General features: G+C 43.0%; 1 pseudogene; it reads left to right on the plus strand.

Annotated features, from left to right (window-relative positions):
• The window catches only part of LOC130116346 (general transcription factor II-I repeat domain-containing protein 2-like), an 80203-nt pseudogene extending 63088 nt beyond the window's left edge, over window positions 1-17115 (plus strand).
• Window positions 17116-17410: the final 295 nt, after the last annotated feature.

Below are 17410 nucleotides of genomic sequence, written 5' to 3' on the forward strand. Positions count from 1 at the left end.
TTATCCGGGCTTGGGACCGACATTAAGAATGCATTGGCTTGTGTATCCTCTGTGGCTCAGTTGTCCTTGGAAAATGGATAAACTCATTTAATGATCTGATCATCAGATTTATATGGAAAAAATAAATACTGGGACCTTAAACTGCCCAAACATAGGCGGTGTGCATATAAATCTCTTTTCTAGTCTGGACCGCAATCCCGACCGGGCTAGCGTGGGTCCCCCTGCTCCAGCGGTACTGTACAGCATCCATCATCATACGCTTTGAGGGCTGATGGAGCGGCGGCGGGAGCCGTCGGAGTTGGACCCTCTCTTAACCCAGAGCCAAGGACATCTGACCCGGTGTTCCCTCAGTGTCAGTGGCCCTGTGTGTACCGCTATCCATACACTTGATTAATAATGCTATTGCGTCTGTCAGCTGTGTGCATATTGTGAATATGTGGCAGCTGTGCTAGGCAATGCGATGCTGTTAATGTTCGTCTTTGAGCCTGTAATATTACCTCTGATGATGTATAAGGCTTGTATGATTAAACTGTGGACTGTGGTGCATTCAGGCACGTGTAGTAGTAATGGTCTATTTTGGTTAACATACGTTTCAGAACCTATTAAGTATGGTTGGTCTTGGACAGGCTCAGCCCACCTAATTTTCTCTGTGCCCTCCCACACTGATTTCTGCTGATGCTACAGACGTATATGGATACGAACGGAGCCTTCTGTCCGTACTTTGCATTCATTTCATCTGCATTTGTGCACGTTTTCTGAAAGCTTGCGGATACAGACAAAACGAAGCAGTACCCCCGGAACTTGTGGGAGCAGTGTAGCTAAAAGTTCAAATGAGACTAGTGAGACACACAAAGACATTTAAAGAAAAGCGCAATTCTTTGATGAACAGGGAGTCCCCGGGTTACAAACGCCAGACTTACGAATGCCCGTACTTATGAACCAACCTCCATAAAGCCTACACTGTGCGTTTTAGGCAGTTCGTCGTCACGCAGTCATCGCCATTTTAAGTCGGATTGCGTGAACATTCTTGTGTGCGTTGGGTTTTTATTTAAATTTTTCGTGTGTTTACCCTCGTAATCATGGCTTGAAAGTGTATATCTGATGCAAGTGATGGGGATGCATCGAAGAAAAGGAAAACGATCACTGTTGAAATGAAAATGGAAATAATAAAGCGTTCAGAGATAGGCAAAACACTCTTATAATTTTTTTTTCACTTACCTGGGGAGGCGAGCCCCGAGCGGGCCCTCGTTTCTGGCGTCAAACTGCCGGCCTCCACCGGTCGTGACCCGCTCCGGAGACAGTGGCAGGTGGGGAGTTGAAATGTAAGAAATTTTTCTTTAATGTTTTTTATACCTATGCACACATGCTCTCTCTCAATTATAAATACTATAGCGAATCCAGGGGGCAACCACAGGAACTGCCACGGCCGGGACGCAAACCCGTGTCAGCCGCGGCAGTTCCTGTGATTGCCCTCCGAATTCACTACATGGGTGTCAGAAGTGGGATGGTGAGACCGTAAGGCACATGTCAATATCAAGGCCCGCAGGCCAAACACGGCCCTCCACAGTCAATATTTAATCCGGCCCTCCTGTCAATCCTGGTCATCAACTGAATGTGGCCCGAGAGCTTGTGTTTGTGACAATGCAATGCTGAAACGCAAGAGGGCGCTGCCGCACTTCGCTTTTTTCCCATAGTAACAGAAATGCTGAGTAGCATGTTCCTGCAGTAGCATCGCCTACATCACCCGAGTAACGTTACCTGAACGTACGCTTTGCGAAGGAGATCGAAAGCTAGCTAGCATAAACAAACGATGGCGAAAAAATGAAAAGTAGATAGAGTATCGACAGTTTCAATAGAGGTGGGAAGCTGAATACCTGTTTTGTGAATTAAAACAAAAGCCAGTGTGTCTTGTATGTCAAGAGTCGCTGGCATTGTTCAAAGAGTACAACATCCGCAGACACTTCGAAACGAAGCATGGCGAGCAATATGCTAACATGGACATGGAGCAATGGCATCAGAAAGCCAAAGACTTGAAACGCAACCTTCAGCATCAGCAAAGCATGTTCACTCGCATCAGTAGTGAAAGTGAGGGTGCTACCAAGGCAAGTTTTATTATTGCAGAGGAAATCGCAAAGGCTAGCAAGCCGTTTAGCGAGGGAGAGTTTATTAAAGACTGCCTTGAAAAAGTGTGCAACGTTGTGTGCCCTGACAAGAAGAAGGCATTTTCAAACATCAGCCTGTCCCGAAATACTGTGGCCAGTCGTGTTGATGAACTGGCCTCCGATGTAGAGAGCTAGCTAAAAACAAAAGCCAAGGACTTTGTTTCATACTCACTAGCGGTAGATGACAGTACAGACAGGACGGACACAGCCCAGCTGTCCATATTAATCCGAGGGGTTGACACTCAGTTGTCCGTCACTGAGGAACTTTTAGACGTGAAACCGATTCACGGGACAACAACAGGACAGGACATTTTCACCCAAGTGGAGCAGAGCGTGAACAAAATGGAACTGCCCTGGAATAAACTTGTTGGACTGACAACGGATGGTGCACCGGCGATGTGTGGGGAAGTTCGTGGTTTGGTCGGTTTGACTCGAAAGGCGACGGGGCACACAGCAGAAAACTTGGTAGCCTACCACTGCATCATCCACCAGGAAGCACTCTGCGGTGAGGTGTTGGGCATGGAACATGTCATGACTGTTGTGACTAAAACTGTGAACTTTATTCGTGCACAGGGCTTGAATCATCGGCAGTTTAGGGCTCTTTTAGAGGAGGAAAACTCTGTGCATGAGGATGTGCCCTATCACACGGAGGTGCGCTGGTTGAGTTGGAGGAAAGTGCTGAGGAGGTTTTACGACACCCACGCTGAGATCGCTCGTTTCATGGAAAGCAAACAGAAGGCCGTCCCCGAGCTTGAGGATGAAAAGTGGCTGAGTGACTTGGCGTTTATGTGTGACATCACGGAGCACTTCAGTTCACTGAATCTAAAACTCCAGGGAAGAAAGCAGCTGATCACCGAGATGCGGGACTCCGTGAAGGTATTTGAACTGAAACTGCGTCTGTGGGAGGGCCAGATGCGCAAAGGTAACTTGACCCACTTTCCTACCTGTCAATCAATGAGCGCCACAGTCACCATTCCACTCCCGACCCAAGTGTATGCTGACAAACTGAACACACTCAAAGCGGAATTCAGCAGGAGGTTTGCTGATTTTGAATCACAGAAATTCAATCTTGACCTGTTCACAAATTCTTTTGCAATTGATGTCGACACTGCCCCTGAGCACCTGCAACTGGAACTCATTGAACTGCAATGTAGCAGCGCTCTGAAGTCCCAGTACCAGTCAGTCAGGGCTGCTGAGTTTGCACCTCTCCTCCCCGAATCAGTGCCAGTGCTCTGTCTTCATGCTGAACGCATCATGTCCATGTTCGGAAGCACTTACTCGTGCGAACAGATGTTCTCCATAATGACCCTGAACAAGACATCCCACAGATCCCGACTCACTGACCAGCATTTGGTCTCGGTATTGAAACTGGCCACAGCCAAGGACATTAAGCCTAGAATAGACGAGATCATCTCTAAGAAAAGGTGCAGTGTCTGGTAAGAGTTGAATTACAATGCATTTCAGATAGGCCTTGTTGCACTGACTATTTTGCGTTATCACAGAAAACATAATTTGTTGTGTTGAAAGACACAGTAGTAGGCCTAATGGTTTTGTTTAATTGTGAAACTATTTTGTTAAAAACTGAACCTATTGTAGGCTAGACTGCTAATGTGGTTTGTTTAATTGTGCACTTCTTCTTCTTTCATTTTTTTTTATTATTATTATCTTTAAATACAACATTGTTTTTGCACTTGCCGCTATATTGACAGCACTTCCATCTTATTTTGCTGATATAAAGAATTACCCACAAATATGAGGGGGGAACAAACTGTATTTTTATTTTATTTAATCCACCTGCTAGCCTACTTATAAACATACTTGTTATGGTCCTGTCATCCATGTGCCCTCTCCTGGCAGGTTCTTGCCAGTCATGTGTTTGGTTTGATTGTGTGAATAAACACGCCAGTTTGGCTGCATTGATGTTACCTCTGAGTCATATATGAATTGAATTGAATTGAATTGCCTTTTATTAATCCCCAGGTTGGGGAAATTTGAATGTCACATCGACAGGAAAACGAGGAGAAGCATACGGAGTATTGAAGTTTACTGTACAAAGAGACCAATCAAATATACAATAATCCTAAAAAACTGTCTGTGCTATATAAATAGCATATGGGTTGTAACCATAACAAGAATCATTGTAATGAATGTCATGGCCCCCGATTTTATTCACAACCCTCAGAATGGCCCTCAGTAGTTTGGATTTGACACCCCTGCCGTAAGGCCATCGGAAGCGTATGCACCCAGAGGCGTGAAGGAGCTGATATGCTTCCCGAAGGAGTGGGGGTAGTGTAACGTGCATGGATAACTAGACACGTTGGCCGCTGACAAACGGGTCTGAGCCTTTAGTCGAGCGGTCAGCGATGTCTCCCGTGGTGCGGGCGATACGGGTTCGCCTCCTGGCCGCGGCAGTTGCTGTGGTTGCCCCCCCCCCCCGAATTCGCTACATTGCTGTGCTGTAGTTACATTTATTATTATTACTGCATTATTATATTTGTGATGTTTTGGGTAAAATATATACTATAGGTAACTAAGACTAACATTTGACCAATTGATGCTAGTTGTGAACTGTACGTAACTGTTCTGACTTCTATACAAATTCGACTTACGAACAGACTCAAAAATTGAACTCGTTGGTAATCCGGGGACTTTCTGTATTTAATGGCCTCACAGACCTCCGCCATCTACTATGCTGCTTTTGCTTTTGCCTCTTTCTTAACAGGTACATTATAACGACCTCCTCCACTGTTGACCATGTTTGTTATTGTCAGAAATGTTTGACTCTAAACTGCCCTCTAGTGGATGTATGCTTAATAGCCATGCCAACGTAAAGGACGCGTGGAAGTATGTAGGCATTGACGCTTACATCGTTTGAAATGGACGTGTTTATTTTTCTATGTAAGGGGAGCATAAGTGAGCCTCAAGACATGAGGTGCTCACGAAGAGAACAATACTGAAAAAGGGGAGCTGCCTTCAGGAGACAGGCTGTCTCCAGACACACTTAGGCTGAGCAGAGTTTATCTTAAAAAGCCATTACTCACTTGGCATACCAGGAATAAATGTAAATGTGAAAATGCCAGCCTGTTTCGGCCTCGTAGATGCTTCCTCTGGGCATGGCAGGTCAGTACAGACCAATTGCAACAATAGTTTATAGTGTAAACGAGAGAAAAAACCAGTAAAGTAAACATGAGAAAATACCAGCTGCTTTCAGTTAACAATCATATACGCGTTCATAACACAATCTTGTATGATAGTTGTTGTATTCTCCTTTCTTTGTAAATGTGACACCGGTTTTTCTGAATTTTATTGGGTCAAGTTTGTCCCAACTCGATTAGATATGCTATCTTTGCTGAAGTCATATGTTGCTGATTACATATAAGAGACTACTACCTTGCCACAACAAATACATTAAGAGACATTTCTTGTAATGACCCCCTAGTAATAAATAGCCTATTTATAGAATTTATATTGGTGATTAGATCAAGATAGATTTAACCCATCAAGAGCTGCCACTTTGCTTTACACTAAACCATCATTATATATAGGATCTTTATCCAACGTTTGTTCCCTAAACAGTGTTGAAGTCTGTTTAACAGCAACGTGGAATTTAGACATACTTCTCAAATGGTGTTCCCGGGTCACGTCTACCATTTTATTTGTCTCATTCTAATCGAAATGTAAGCTCTCACATTGCTGCTAATGTAATACCACTCCAATGAATACAAATGAGACGGCACAATATCACACATTGCTTATTATTCTCCTGTTCCTCTGAAAGTGGCCTTTTACTACCAAAGTAAAGTGGAGAGTATGGACACACGATTCCGAATAAAATGATCCCAGATTAAAGTAGCTGTATGTCTTTCTGGATGGAGAAAAGACTATTAAGGGAAGATTCAGCGATTTTCAATCGTATATCTGTCTATCTGAACAGGGATAGCACATGAAAAACACCTGAAGTTGTTAGATCGCATGGGTGCTCCCATCTACTCTACGCGATGATCAACAAACACATCTTCATTCTCAGCTGAGATGCATTTCCGATGGTGGAAATTAATTCCCACAACACGGGCACAGAGGATACAAAGGCTTGCGCGCAATGCATTCTTTTACATGTAGTCACTGTGGAAAAGACTCTCTGAGCAGGAGAACACAGATTTCTCTGTCAAAAGAGTATTTGCTCCCTCAATCAAGTATATTGCTCATCAGTACTGATAGCACATGCACAAAATCATCATCGAAGTACAAAGGCTTTTCGCCTGGGTATACTAACTAGGGCTGGGCGATATGGACCAAAAATTATATCTAGGTATTTTTAGGCTGAATGGCGATACACGATATATATCTCCGTATTTTCTATGAAGTGGGCTAAATGTTCAGTTCTAAGTCAAAGCCACATGTGAGATGTCACAAGCACTTTTATTAAAACAGATCATCCATCCATCCATTATCCAAACCGCTTATCCTGCTCTCAGGGCCGCGGAGCTGCTGGAGCCCATCCCAGCAGTCATTGGGGGGCAGAAGGGGAGACACCCTGGACAGGCCGCCAGGCCATCACACAGATCAAAATAAAATGTAAAGACAGGGTTTCCTTCCCAGGTTTAAAATATACAGCTGCACAATATATCAGCATGTAAATGAAAAATTATCTAAAATGAATAGCCTATGTTAAATACAAATAGGCCTATCTCCGAGAATGCAAACCACATTCCAAAACGGTCATAATGACCTTTTTTGGATTTTCAAAGTTTAATAACTTTGTGGAAAAAAAAACTTATACAAACCCGCTGCTCTCTGAATTCCCCCAAACTTGCATATATTTGCATTTAAAATGAGTTTTAGATCAATTGCATAGAAAAAGTTACGATAAGCTCTACCTAAAACGACCATGAGCGGTCAAAATGGCCCCTGGTAATTTGCACGTGATCGTGCGCATCATGTCACTTTATGACGTGTTTTGGTCAAGTTGAGCAATTCAACTTCAAATATGAATAATTCAGATTCAGTTCCTAGTGACACATATTTCTGCCCATAGCATAATTTCCTTCGCGAAGTTCATTGCTCTGTCCTAGAAAAAAAAACTAGCATTCTCCAGTGCAGTGGAATAGTCTAGATTTGATTTTAGATTATTGCCAACATGTCTGGTTACAGACGCCGTTTAGATGCACCAAGACTACCACTGAGGCTTTGCAGTATTTACAGGCGTTGGATAGTGGCCATTTTAAATTGTTTGAAAAACAGTATCAAAAGTTTTTTAAATGTTAATTTTGGTGTCAGTTTCTTAACAGACATACATACTAACATATGTCATGCATTAATACGTATCTCAATTGGATATTTATCATCACAGAATATAGAGATTAAAAACCGTGGCGGTCAAAATGACCGCCCACGGTCGTTCTTGTACTTTTAAGTTCCGGTCGTTGTTTGGGACTGTTTCAATATTTACTTTCAGTTCTTTTTTTATGTGTCACGTTTTATAGGCCTTGTTACGTTTGTTAGATTAGTAATATGTGTTTTCCGTTTTGTTTTTCAGGTAATATTTTCACTTTTCAATTTTGCTATTCAAGTTCGACCGTGTCTCTCTGAAGTTTAAATTGTTTAAAAATAGTATTATAGTTGCTAAAATGTTAATTTTGGTGTCAGTCGTTTCCTAACAGACATACTAATATATGCAATGAAGTAATATCTCAATTGGGTATTTATCTGGAAAGAATATAGAGTATAAAAAAACCGACCGTCAATTTGACCGCCCATGGTCGTTTTAGGTAGGAGTGAAATCCCGATCGTTGTAGTGTTGAGAAACAAGTTATGTATTTTAACGCAACATCAAACTGTATTGATATAAACCGTATTGTCTCATCCTATACCTTGTTTGAAAATATATCGCTATAACGTAAAAAGTCGTTCTGCCCAGCACTAAAACTAACATAACCAATAAGCCCTCTCCTTCAAGTCACAGCATCAACACCGACAATACACCCAGTTCATACAGAAAACATGATCACAATCAGAATAACAAGTTGTAGGCCATCCCTACAATCACAATTGACCGTGTCTGCGGGTGGGAAACTGGATGTGGGTACGGGTCCGGTTGCGGCACTAACGCCCCCCCCCCCCCCCCCCCAATCGGTCGGTCGGTCGGTCGGGGCGCCTGTTCAGGGGGGAGGGGGAACTGGGGGAAATAGCGTGATCCTCCCACGTGTAACGTCCCCCTGGTGAAACTCCTCTCTGTCAGGTGAAAAGAGAAGCGGGCAACTCCACATGTATCGGAGGAGGCATAAGGTAGTCTGCAGCCCTCCCTGGCTCGGAAGCGGGGTTGGAGCAGCGACCGGGACGGCTCGGAAAATAGGGTGATTGGCCAAGTGAAATTAGGGAGAAAAAGGAGGGGAAATCCCCCCCCCCCAAAAAGAATAACATTTTGTTGCCAAAAACAATGAGAGTACGAGGACTCTGACCCAGTTACTTGGTCCTGACACAATGCGAGTGAGTTACATAATCCTGTACTGACACACTAGGTGCAGGAATAAGAATTTGATTTAACCTCACATACAGAGATGAGAAGAGAAACTATAAGAAATCACACTGCAACATAAACTAGTAGTGCACAGTGAAAGCTCAGGGATTGCTCCAATGCATTAAAAGCCTGCATTGGTCTGTAGAGTGGCTGCTGGTGCCGTCATGTGCTTTTATCCATCTGTGCCGTTTTCTGAAATTCACACTGTACTCCCAATTGTCTCGGGGAAGGCAATAAAGTTTTTAAAGTCGAACTTTTTCTGTTTGTCTCTTTGTCTCTTTATATCTCCTCACATCTCTTCTTGCCTCCAACTCAATCATTCTATCAGTCATCTACCCCCCCGTCTGTCTGGCTGTCTGGCTGTCTGGCTGTCTCTCAGACAGGTTTGTCAACTGCTTTTTCATCTTGCTTGTTATTCTAAAAGAAAATAACAAAAACTAACAATACAGCTCCCAATCCTGTGTCTCTTCACCTCTCACCCTCTCCACTCTTGTCTCCTCTCTTTTCTCTCACCTTTCTTTCAATCTCCCTCCTCCCTTTCCTGACCTCTCACCTTTCCTCTGCTCGTTCCCTCCCCTTCCCTCTCCTTTCTCTTCTCGCCTTCTCTTTCCTCCTGTAGCTCTAACCAACCTTGACAGCTGAGCTGGAAGGGGAAAGGAGCGCTCTCTCTCTCTCTCTCTCTCTCTCTCTCTCTCTCTCTCTCTCTCTCTCTCTCTCTCTCTCTCTCTCTCTCTCTCTCTCTCTCTCTCTCTCTCTCTCTCTCTCTCTCTCTCTCTCTCTCTCTCTCTCTCTCTCTCTCTCTCTCTCTGACTCGCCTGCTCACTTGCTTACTAGAGTGGCTTCTGCAATGGGGTTTGCTGGGATTTTTCTTCTCCTTTCTTCTCTCAAACACATGCAAAACGTTCAAAGCTATTGAAATGTTTTAAAGTGGGCTATGCTGCATTAGCCCGGTTGAATTCGCTCCATGCCATCACCTTCTGCTAATATACTGTTGTCGTTTTCCCCGGAAAAAACCCCAAACATGCCAAGTTAAATAAATATTAGCCTGTACTTCAGCCAGTGGCGCCCCCAGAAATTTTTCATAGGGGTGGCCAAATGGGGCCACTGAAAATCTTGGGGTGGCACACCAAAACCAAAAGCCATGACTGAATTTCAGGAATTCTGTTATGCTGTTGTAGTATACTGTATAGCCTAGTTGAAAACTGTCAATATGTGTGTTAAGGAATCGCATACTGAAATACTTTGGTTTCTTTTTTTTTTTTTACAGTTAATGTTACTAAATATCGGATGTGCATAGACTAATACCGGTACAGTTAACATTTTGGTTTTAATGTGTTATGTATCTGTATATATTGTAACGTGTTAGACGATTCATTGTTGTATTGTATATGTCCAAAAATGAAAAACAAAACAAAAAAAGCATAATCCTGGTCAACAATATACATTTTATTATAGCCTACTCACAACCTATTCATATTCCTGCTTTATCAGGCTACATTAATGTCAATACAGCTTTATTCACCCGTTGCTGTGTCTTTTGTAAACAAATATGTTATAAGCTATGTCCAAAAATGGAGAAAAAAAACATTATAATAGACAATGTACATTTTACTATAGTCTACTCACAACCTATTCATATACCTACTTTATTAGGTTACATTCTTTTCGATACAGCTTTATTCACCCATTGCTGTCTTTTTGTAAACAAAACTACTATAGGCTATGTCCAAAAATGAAAAACGAAACAAAAAAACAAAGCTAGAAACAGAAGCTGCTGTCAGAGGCAGACTGTGCACGAGGGAGGGAGTGTGACGCAGTGACGGACGATCAAAAGTGGCTGGCTGCCTGGCTACGCATTTGTTATTTTCTTTGACATTAATTATTATGAAAAATATACATTATTGATTTAAATGAACAGCACCTAATGTAAAATATCAGATAGAAGCATATCAGGAGCATATTCTGCATATGCGACTCGTGGCTGGGGGGGCCAGGGATAGTATCAGTGTGGCCGTGGCCACCCCTGGCCACCCTCTGGGGGCGCCACTGACTTCAGCTACTTCTCCTTTTTGTAATATCACCACCAATACTTTGCTCTTTTTGATTTTCTTTAAATCAGATAGATCTTTCATGTACAAAGTTGGGATTTCGGTCCCTGTGCAGCTCAGTGATACTGGCATTAGTGGGGTTTCCATCACGCTAGTTTATGCAAAATTTGACCTTTCAAACAGGAAAAGCCTGAATGGAAACACCTACTTTTGAAAACTTTTTTTTCCTTCAAAATATCACAAAAAAGTTTACATACTCCCTGGAGGTGGTTTTCGTTTTGTCGAAAGAGTTCATACGCTAAATAGGCGATGCGCATTCGCCAGGTTAAATTGAAACGCGAATGGAATGTGATCACATGATCACATGACCAGCTGTTTCTTCGTCTTAACTGGTCCGCGTCTGTCGTGGGTGTTGAAGTATGGACACATGACATAGGACAGGTAAAACTATCTTCACGGTTTTAGTCACCTAAACGGATCTGATGGGAACAAAACGAATTCACAGTTTCGTTTTTGCGACTTTAGAAAAGTTTGCTTAAAATTCGTTTGACAGTTGAATGGAACGGTGCCCACTGTCAGGGGTAGGAATTCAGCTCTCTGTGTAGCTGAAACTGCCAAAATGTATACAGTACATCCATTATGCTAAAATATGCTCCTTCGTTTTAAAAATGATGCTTGCAAAGTCTTTTGGCAAATAGTTTGATAAATGTTGCATTGACAAAGAAACAGCCACAGATAGTGTTTTAAAGAGAGGGGGTGAATTTGTCGGAGAGAGCACGGTCATTTGAGAGGTGCTCTGACCTGTGATATGCAAGTACAGGTCACGCCATTGAAATACTTAATATTTGAGAAACTTAGTGGCTTGTAATGTCTTATGACAGGTTAAGTACCATAGAGGTCATTAATAAATAATTTGTTAATTTCCTGCTGAATATCTCGGTTTACTGAGGTGCTGACGTTTGCCCCAGAAATAAAAATTTGCCATACAAAGTGCCTCTAAAAGACTCAGCACGTAGTGTGATGAAAATGCTTGTGACTTGGAAATGTTCCAGGAGAATAAAACTGCTCATTTTCCTTCAATTTGTGTTAAACGTGATGGAAGAAAAAAAGTTAGAGTGACCTTCATTGATTAGACGATGTTGAGAAGCTGTCGTGATTGCAAAAATTGCAGCCACTGATTGAAGGCTTATGACGTGAGAAGAGAACCGGAGAGACGAGGAGTGGGGGGACGGAGGAGAGGAGAGGTGAGGGAGGAGTATGAGAGCATTTGCTACAGCTTTCAGTTTTTGGCTGTCTCTAAGTTTGTCTATTCACCTACATCTTGCAGCCTGACTCTATATGCAATAGAAATAAAATGAGAGATACGATATGATTTGATCTATGGTATGATATGATTTGAGAAAGAGAAGGAGAGTTATAGCACTTGACAGCAATCACTAAATGGTCTCTGATGGGAACTGAGGCTGAAGGGAATTAGGTACTCTCTCTCACTCTCTCTTGCGGAAGTGCGAGTGAGGACGGAGTAGCAGCGTGTTGCTTTGGTATAAACGACTTTCTAAAACGTGCTCCCCCCCCCCCATCCGTCTTGTCCTTTTTTGTTTGTCTTTTAGTTAGTTTTTTTCGGTGACAGGTCTAAGTGGAGTTTCTTCTTTTTATTTCGGTAGCGGTGCTACCGCCCTCAACGGGGCAATATGGCCGCTGTGGGGAGGTGGATGGACGGCGTTTCAAAAGTTGACACGCCGGCACGCGATTAAAGTGGCTCGGGTGGTCAAATGCTCGGTGGAGGAGTGCTGCCTCGCGGTAGGCGAACATGTGGGATATGGAAGCATACAATCAGCATCCAGAATGAACAGCGCAGTAGTTCTGTTTCTTGATAGTATTGTTAAAGCCAACCAGGTGGTGAACAGTTGACTCCCAATCTGCCGCTGGCTAATCCTGCCACGAGAATCACCATTTCTAATGTTCCCCCGTTCATGAGTAATGCCGCTTTGGAGAAGGAGCTTGCAAGATACGGACAGCTAGTGTCCCCGATAAAAACGGTCTCTTCGGTTTGCAAGTCTCCTCACTTGAGACACGTTGTGTCCCATAGGAGACAAGGTTTCATGATTTTGACAGACAGTGCGGAGGATTTGGATCCGAAACTTAAGTTCAGGATCGATGAGTTTGACTACATTGTGTTCATTACTTCCGGCATGATGAAATGTTTTGGCTGTGGGTCTGAGGGGCATCTAATCAGGTCTTGTCCCGACAGGAGTGAGGGTAGGTCTGATCCTCAAGGATCTCCCGATGCCGCCACGAGCGGCGCATCTCCGGCTGAAGACGGCGCTGCCGAGTCGGCACAGGGCAGACAGGAGGCCGGGGAGCGAGGGGCAGGAGAAATGGACCAGGTGGTGAAACAGACTGAGACCGAGGCTGGAGAACACAAGGAAAACGGGCGGACTGAGCAGGCAGGGGAGGAAGGTGGGCAGGTTGAGTAGGTTAAAAAAGGGGATCACAATGAGAAGGTGACAGAACTTGAACAGGTGGAAGCTGATGAAAATGAAAACGGTGAGAACGGGGAGGGTAGGAAATTGGCTGGGCGAGATATGAATTGTGGTCAGAAGAAGCAAATGCAGCAGACTGCTATTAGAGTGGCAGAGTCTGTACTTAAGGAAAAGGGAGGGATGCTGTTGGATGATAAAATACAATTAAAAAAGTCTATTAAAAGGAAGCCCACAGAGGGTAGACAGGATGATTTAAATGCAAAGAGGGTTTCAAAACATAAAAAGACACCCTCTTCTTCACCTGAGGAGGACACAGAAGAAAGTGACTGAGTTAGTTTCCACCCCTCGTACACAGGTGAACACTGAACGGAGCTATGCTTTCCTGAAAATCAGGAAGTTTTTACAGGTCACCAAGGGGTTGAGGGCGGTCAAGGTGGAAAATTACTTTCCAGACTTGCAGCTTTTTGTTGACTCAGTCAAACGTTTTATGAAGTAAACACATTTACTGAGCAGGAAATCTTTAGACTGAAAAAACTGGTACAGAAAGTGAAATTGCAACTCCTTGATGATGCTTGAGACGAATTTGGTCGACGAGTGTGTTGCACTGGGCGATCTTCCTCTTACTGCTGCTGGAGGAGCCACTGATTCGTGGAGCCAGGCTGGATGTCCATGACCGGTGCCCTCCAGGACTTTCCCAGAAACTGGTTTCCACCACGAACATCACCCTACAGAGCAGAGCTTTTACACAGAAATGGCCTTTTTTCCAGAACTGGGGGTGGTACTGTGCATAGTGGGATTGATGAAGATGTTTTTCTTTTTTTTAATTTGTGTAATGAGGGAAAGTCCTGGCTGCATTATTGGGTTTGTTTCATTTTATTTCTTTGGTTTGTAGATTGTGTGAACTTAACATCCATTGCACGTTGTCCATCTTCGGAGAGAGATCTCTCCTCTGTTGCTGTCCCTGAGGTTTCTTCCTATTTATTCTCCCTGTTAAAGGTTTTTTTAAGGGAGTTGTTCCTCATCCGAAGCAAGGGTCTAAGGACAGGATGTTGTGTTGGGCTATTTTATTTGGAATTTCTGCTTTTGCAAATACCTGTTTTAGACTACTCAATGGTCCTTTTTTCCTGACACGTTTTTTTTGTATGAGCTGGATGATAAAGAGATGATTGTGTTTGCGTATCAGCTGTTGGACTGTAATGTATTCAGAATAACTACCTTTTTAAAATCAAATCTCTCTCTATCTCTCTCTCTCTGTCTGTCTGTCTGTCTGTCTCTCTATCGCGCTCTCTGGCGGAAGTGCGAAGTGAGCGTGCTGAGCTGACGTATGAGAGTGGTTGTGAATCTTTTTTGCTATCTTTATTTTTCCTTGTGGGTTACTGGTTTGGTGTGTGTATATATAGGGAGGTTTTAAGAGTGTGTGTGTGTGTGTGTGTGTGTGTGTGTGTGTGTGTGTGTGTGTGTGTATTTGCGGTCGGCCAGCGTTTGCTGGTCGAGGTGCTAAACGCCGGTATGGAGTTTACTAAACTCACCAGAGAACACGGCTTTAAAGTGTCGCCTGGTTGTCCTTGTTGGGTGGAGGACTGTGCTTTGGCAGTCGGAGGGGTTGTGGGTCACAGCAGCATTAAATATGCTGCTAGAATGAACGGCGCTGTGGTGGTTTTTGTCGATACTGTAGACAAAGCAAACAAAGTGGTTGAAGCAGGCGTTGTTGTTAATGACAGTTTCGTGTCTGTATCGCCGATCACCACACCATTGACAAGAGTCACCATTTCAAACATTCCGCCATTTATTTCCGATGATTTTTTTTGACGAGAGCTGTGGGGGTATGGAAAAGTATGTTCATCGGTCAGGAACCTGTCGTTTGGCTGCAAATCACCGCTGGTGCGACATGTAGTTTCACACAGACGACAGTTTCAAATGATCTTGAATAAAAAAAGACGAAGAACTGGATGTGGCTTTTAGGGCAAAGGTAGATGATTTTGATTTTGTGGTTTTTGTAAACTCTGGGACCTTGAAGTGTTTTGGCTGTGGAGGAGAGGGCAATTTGGTTCGGCATGTCCTGAGAAATACTCCTCTGATGACAAAATGCAAAGTGAAGAAGCGAGAGGAAACAGTAAAACCAGGCAGAACAGTGAAGAGACAACAGAAAAGGGACAGAGTCCAGATGACACTGACAAAACTGAACCACCCAAACAGAGTGAAAAGTCTAAATAGAAAAACATAAATGATGAAAAAGAGGCACAAAGTGAACAGGCAGTGGCATCAAACACTACAGGTAGAGCTGCAGAAGGCGTAGTGTTGAGTAGCAATGAGGATTTGGTGGAGGAAGAAAAAGTCTGTAAGGTTCCTGTACTAAAGAGAAAGCAGGTAGCTAAAACGAGTGGCTCTCAAGCCAAAAATTAAGCAATAACAAGGGAGAGAGGCAGGCAGCAGGAGGAACAATTGTCTGAGGTTGAGTTGAGTATGGCAGAAGAGGAGGAGGAAGGGGGCTGTGGTATAGACAGCCAGGTACCTGTACTAAAGAGAAAGCAGCAAGAGGTACAAATGTCTGAAGATGAGTTTAAGGCGGAAGAATGTGGTGTAGACAGCCAGACACACTACCTCCCAGTTGTCAGGTGCAGCAAAGCAAGAGTACTATGATGCACGCCAAATTAAGAAATTCTTGCAACAGACAAAAAAAGAAAAATTTGAGAAATGTCCAAATTGAGGACTTTTTTTGCAAATAAAGAATTGTTTGTGTATTCTGATGAGAAAAAAACAAGAAAGGGGCTACACTGATCAAGGGATGTACAGGTTAAGGAAAATTGATCTGAAAATCAAACAATACAGCATGAAGAGTCAGTAGCAGTATAAGACAAACCATTTCTCGTTCTGGTTAATGTTCTTTTATCATGTGTTTTTTCCTCACAGTCAATGGCCAACTTCAAAGTCTCTACACTTAGTCTAAATGGAGCAAGAGACGTGAGAAAGAGAGCATGTCTTTTTGAAATTGTAAAACTAAAGCTCAGTGATGTCATGTTTGTCCAGGAAACACAGTGATATCAGGAATGACACTGACTGGAAGGAGTGGGATGGTGAAGTTGACTTAAGTCATTTGAGTAAATCTAGTGGAGGAGTGGCGCTCCTCTTTTCTAAGAACTTTTTACAACAATCTTATGTGGTAGAGGAAATAGTGAGAGGTATATTGATGGTAGTTAGAGCCAAATATCAGTCTTTTACTTTGGTTTTTGTAAATGTATATGCTCCAAATGCAGGGCTTGACAGAGTTATGTTTTTAACTGACCTCAGTGTGGTTTTAAATCAGTGTGGACCCGAAGAGGTTTTATTTCTGGGAGGGGATTTTTAACTGCACAGAAAATGATATTATAGACAGAAATCATATTGAACCTCATGCTGCCTCCAGACATGCAATCAAACAGTTGATAGTAACTCATTGTTTGGTTGATGTGTGGAGATAGATCCATGAGGAAGTTAGACAGTACACCTGGGTTCATAATAGAGAAACATCTTTTATTATGGCACGATTAGATCTTTTGTATTCTTTTAGGCATAATTTTAGTATTTTTAAAGAATGTAGGATTATCCATAGGTTTTTCAGATCACTCAATGGTGACATGCAATGTTTTTATTGCAAAAGTAAAACAAAAGTGTGCTTATTGGCATTTTGACACTGCTCTGTAGATGCACATTTTAAAGAAACTTTTTTTTTTGTGTGGAATATTTTCAAAACTAGGGAAAGGGAGTTTACGTCATTGAAGCAGTGGTGGGATTATGGGAAGGTACAGATTAAGCAGCTTTGTCAACAGTACACTCTCAATGTCTCTTGTGAAATTACCAAATCTATGAGGGATCTTGAGATTGAAATAGTGGAGCTGCAGAATTCTGCAGGGTCCGAAGGAAACTGAGGTTGTGTTGAAGACCTCAAGTCTAAAAAAAAAAAAACCTTGCTGGCTGACTTGCTGGGCATTAAGGCACAGGGAGCATTGGTCCGGTCTCGCTTTCAGAGTGCCGCTCTGATGGACTCACCTTCAAAGTTTCTCTTCAGCCTAGAAAAGAAGAATGCACAAAGCATTTTCATCCATGCTCTGAAATCAACAACAGAACACCTGCTGACTAAGGCCAGTGAGATCCAGAAGAGAGCTGTGGATTTTTACTCTTTTCTGTACAGCGGTGAGTACACCGAGGATGAAGGGGCATTTG

The sequence above is a fragment of the Lampris incognitus genome, chromosome 8 (assembly GCF_029633865.1).
Source record: "Lampris incognitus isolate fLamInc1 chromosome 8, fLamInc1.hap2, whole genome shotgun sequence".
Classification (NCBI taxonomy): domain Eukaryota; kingdom Metazoa; phylum Chordata; class Actinopteri; order Lampriformes; family Lampridae; genus Lampris; species Lampris incognitus.